Source organism: Crocuta crocuta, unplaced genomic scaffold (assembly GCF_008692635.1).
Source record: "Crocuta crocuta isolate KB4526 unplaced genomic scaffold, BGI_CrCroc_1.0 scaffold581, whole genome shotgun sequence".
NCBI lineage: Eukaryota > Metazoa > Chordata > Mammalia > Carnivora > Hyaenidae > Crocuta > Crocuta crocuta.
In genome coordinates, this window is record NW_027528635.1 from 1743567 (window position 1) to 1748995 (window position 5429).

Consider the following 5429-nt stretch of genomic DNA (forward strand, 5'->3'; position numbering starts at 1 on the left):
TTCCAGCTTATAACTTAAAAAAATTTTTTTTGAAGTTTATTTATTTGAGAGAGACAGAGACAGTGCCAGTAGAGGAGGGGCAGAGAGAGAATCGTAAGGAGGCTCCACACTACCAGCACACAGCCTGAAGTGAGACTCGAACCCACGAAACCAGGAGATCATGACCGGAGCCAAAACAAGAGTAGGACGCTTAACCGACTGGGCATCCCAGGCGCCCCTCCCAGGTTATAACTTTTGGATAGTTGCTATCAATATGGAAACTGATTTCTCAGGTCTCGTGCCTGGTGGGGTCTCAAAGCAGTTACAGATGAGCTAGGACTTCACTCATTACCAACTCTAGTCATATTTTTCCTTATTTAGAGTCAGTTTTATCTTATTAACACAAATATGAAAGCACTCTGTCAAAAGAGATCATTAATGACCTTTTGATGGTGACCCAGTGTGTGGTGAGTTAAGTTGATTGGCTCTTCCCTTTCACACTTCTCAGCAAATAACCCTGCTTAACAATGAAGACTTTGGACGACATCCTTACAGAGGTTTTTCAATGCATATATGTTCATATAGTTTTTTGCTCCTTAAGTGAGGTGCTTCGGTAATAAATATGGCTAGGGTATAAGGCATTGCATGTGTATGGTACTCACTGTCCCATTATTTGCACAGGAAGTGGAAATCAAAGAATGTCTAGAAATTTACCTCAACCACTCTGTTTATATTATTTAACTGAAGATAACTGTATACAACTCTATCTATTTTCCCATCTCCCTTGAATCCATCCATTTCTGTCGTTACCCAACACATGGAACTTGACAGAAATGCTTGTAAAAGCGCCATTCAGAGATGGAATAGTAAATGGATGCCAGTCCTGTGGTCATTTAGCTGTCGATGAGCAGGTCCATGGAATCTCAGGACTGGCAGTATCTTACCATTGCCCTTCAGGAGGCTAACCGTTGACCTTGAATGGACTCCGTGCAGATGAATGAACACAGCCCACAATCCAGGAGTGNCCTAATCCTCCTATACGTGCAAACATATGATATTTGTCCTTTTCTGCCTGACTTATTTCGCTCAGCATAACACCCTCAAGGCCCATCCATGTTGCTACACATGGCCAGGTTTCATTCTTTCTCGTTGCCATGTAGTATTCCATCGTATAGATAAACCACATCTTCTTGATCCATTTGTCCGTGGATGGACACTTAGGCTCTTTCCATGTTTTAGCTATTGTGGAGAGTGCTGCTATGAACATTGGGGTCCATGTGCTCCTGTGCGTCAGCATTTCTGTGTCCCTTGGGTATTCAGCAAGTCTTTTGATCAAGTGGTATTGGCAGCTCTGTTTCAGACTCTTTTGGAAGAGGTGTGTAGAGGAAGCTACCTTGAAAGACAGGTTGTTTCTTACCACAGAGTTCCTCAGCTATGACCCAGACCTGTTGCTTGTATACCATCCACCCTGCTCACTCTGTACCATTCCCATGAGGGAGAGTAGAGGCAAGAGAAAATAACACAGTTCTGAAGCTCAAAGCTGCCCTCTCTTTTGTTTGTAACAGGTCCTTTGTTTCTGACCCAGGAGTCATGTCATCGGCTGGCATGTATGAAATTGTAGCAGGGCAGCTTTGACCTTACAGGCATGAAAAGTCTCAGCCACTTTATAGTTCTTGACACCATTATTAAAAAACAACTCAGGTGTATGTTCTAGTGACAGTAGGATATCACAAATTAAAAGTCTCTGCAAATCAATAGACCAGGATAGCGGTAGATGAAGAGTCCATCAAAACATTAGCAACACCTTAGATGGCCTCTGAGCATGGTGTTATTGCTGTTAGGCTTGTTATCAAACCCTTACATCTTAGTGAACACTAAGGTTAGGAAATACACAAATCAGTGTAAATTGTACTGTATAAATAATATGGTATATCATTAGGTGGTAAGCATTTTGGGCTTACTTTTTTTTTTTAAAAAACAGAGAGCGGGAGCAAAGGGAGAGAGAATCTTAAACAGGCTCCACACCAAGCATGGAGCCCCAAGGGGTTGGGGTGGGGCCACTTGATCTCTTGACTGTGAGGTCATGACCGGAGCTGAAATCAACAGGCAGACACTCAACCCACTGAACCACTCAGGTGCCCCTGGGCTTCCCTTTTAAATGTTTATTTATTTTAGAGAGAGAGAGAGAAAGAGAGAGAGAGAGAAGGGGAGGGGCAGAGAGAGAGAGAGGGAGACACAGAATTCCAAGTGGGCTCCAGGCTCTGAGGTGTTAGCACAGAGCCTGACACCGGGCTCCAACCCACAAGCCATGAGATCATGACCTAAGTTGAAGTCAGATGGCTGAACCAACTGAGATCCCCAGGCACCCCCAGTGCTTCCATTGTATAAAGGGACTAACACACCTGAGTTACAAGCATTGACTTGACTATGTGTGCATAATGCCTGTTAAATAACTAGCTAAAAATGGAAATGTCATCGAACAAGTAACTTGATGTTATGTTAATAAAACAGTGATATGATTGAAAGCAAACTTTAAAAAAGGAAGTGATTTCAGTTAAAAATTAATTTGTGTTCAGGCCAATCAGTTTGAATTCTGTGAGAATTTCTAGAGAATTAATTTACTACTACTGAGTATGCTAAGATTAATTGGTAATGTTAATAATGACTGGTATTTACTGGTGCTATGATTACAAATAATTCCATCACTCTTGCTTAGATTCAATATTGATACATTTCCTCTGGGTAACACTGTGGTTAACTTGTAACATTACTTAGACTTGTGTTTTCCTGGTGATCACTTAGAAATTTTGGCAGACGCATTGTTCTCTATCTTTGTGTTACATATAGGAGGCGCTCAGCAAAGTGGCAGAGATAGGGTGTAATGTGTTGAACTGGCATTTATTTCTTCTGGAAAAAAGATGATTAACTTCCTATTTTCAAAATAGCAACAGCATATTTGTCAGTATAGGTGCTTCTGTGATCCTGCTTTAAACCATCCCTGTGAAATTCAGTAGCTGTTTGTTCAGATAGTAGAACACTGCCTTATGTTTATGATGTCTTTTCTTTAGGCAGAGCTTTACGATTTAAAAACATCAATATTTGAGAAGGTAACAGCCTGATGACTTTATCTGGTCTATACTAACTAATCTGGAAGAAAATTTTTCTTGCGATCTTCTTTTGTACTGTAAGTAGTAAATAGCCACAACCCTCAGACAGATAGCTTACAAATCAGAAATATTCAACGTGAGCATTCTAATGATTTTTTGTATTTAAATTTAGGATTCACCTTAGCACAGTAATTGCTCTGAGTACTATCACGTCCACACTTCTCTATTTAAGTCAGTTGGTCTGATATAGGCACCACCTCATTTGGGAAGAATTTTGGACACATTGACCACAAATATTAACGAAACCTATGGAAAAGAAATGCCATGTCCACTAGCCTATAAGCTCCATAATGGCAAGGACTTCCTCTCGTTGATTTCTCTATCCTCATTGTCTTCAATACTGCAATAGAGTAGATGTTCAACAAATAGATTTTTAAACAATGAATTAATCTTGTATGAGTTTGTTTCTATAAAGAAAGAAAGGAGGTACTTCATGGAAGATTTGGTCTGTGAGTCTAGGACAGTGAAACCTTGGTTTCCAAGCATAATTGGTTCCAGAAACATACTTGTAAGCCAAAGTACTTTTATATCAAAGCAAATTTCCCCATAAGAAATCATGGAAACTCCAATGATTCATTTCACAACCAAAAATATTCATATAAAAATTATTACAATACTGTGGTCTAAGACAAAATAGTAAAGAAAATACAAAATATAAAGGAAACTAAACAAATTAACTTGCACCTACCTTTGAAAACTTTCTTGGCTGGTGTGAGGGAGATGAGAGAAGGGTTATTGTGTAGGACGACTATCACTGTCATGAACAGTGTGTATGAGGTGGTATCTCAGTGTGGTTTTGATTTGTATTTCCCTGATGATGAGGGATGTTGAACATTTTTTCATGTATCTGTTGGCCATCTGGGTGTCTTCTTGCAGAAGTGTCTGTTCATGTCTTTTGCCCATTTCTTCACTGGATTATTTGTTTTCTGGGTGTTGAGTTTGATACGTTCTTTATAAATTTTGGATACTATTTATCTGATAGGTCATTTGCAAATATCTTCTCCCATTTGCTGACCCTCTTGTCCCAAGATGTCTTCAGTACAAAAACAAACTTTCCAGTCTTCCCCAGTTGCCTGAGTTACGCGTACAGTAATTGGGACACCAGCATAAACTCTGAGACACCCCATGGCGCTAATCTGTTCCAACTGTTTTACAAGAGATAGATACCAATTGTTTGTTCATAGACTGGCCGCACAGGCAGAATACAAGCAAGCTAACAGACATTTCTACATGTTCATCCTTCAGTTTCCGTTTCACTTAAGAAGTGAGGTCATAGACTCTTGATCTCGGCTCAAGTCACGATCTCATGGTTTGTGAGATTGAGCCCCGCATCGGGCTGTGTGTTGACAGTGGAGAACCTGCTTGGGATTCTCTGTCCCCCTCACCCCCACCCTCTCTGCCCCTTCCCCACTCATGCCCTCTTTCTCTCTCTCTCAAAATAAATAAATTTGTATTTTGCCATAAAGAATACATAGAATTATCTAAAAAGAAAAGAAAATGAAGAAATGAGGTCATAGAGATGTCAGGTGTTGGGTCTGGGTTAGGGTGACCCTAGACACTTGGAGGAATTAGCACAGTTGAATAAGCCAATGGTATTAGTTTACACAGAATTATGCCAGTTCTATGAGGCTGAAAAACATTTACCAAACTTATAAGACCTAGAGAAATGAAGCAGAGTGCCAGTTTAAGGATTTATAAGAGAAGTAGATATTTGGCTCAAGAACTCATCCACTTCGCTGCAGAGGCTTCCCTGCTACAAACGTAATGGAAACAGATGTATCCATATCATCACAGGGTGTCATTTAAGTAGAGAACAATTTACTATAACAGTAATACTTGTTTTGTTTCTCTCCTTCGCTTACCAGGTCCTGTCAGTTTCACCTCTGAAATGTATCTAGGATTATTTTTTCTTTCTTTTTCTATTTCACTTCCTTAATTCATCATTTGTTTCCCCTGAAGGCAAGCGATGCCATTCTGCTTTCTCTGCCTTCCATATCTTTCCTAACACGTCTCATCCTTTTTAAACGGACTCTCCACACTATGGTCTGAAGAATCTCTCTGATAATCAGTTGTGATTATCCCATGCTACACTAGCAGATGATCCTTCTTCTAATGTTTTTCAGGCCAGTAGTAGCTTACTGCTGCCTCACCACGTCTGTGTCATTTACCTTGGTTTTGCGCCTGTATTCCATGCTGGGAATGAGTGATGTTTAGTTTCCAGTTCTTCATTTCACTGGGATCCTTCCCCAGATTCTACATTGGGAACTGCTGGTCACATTTGTA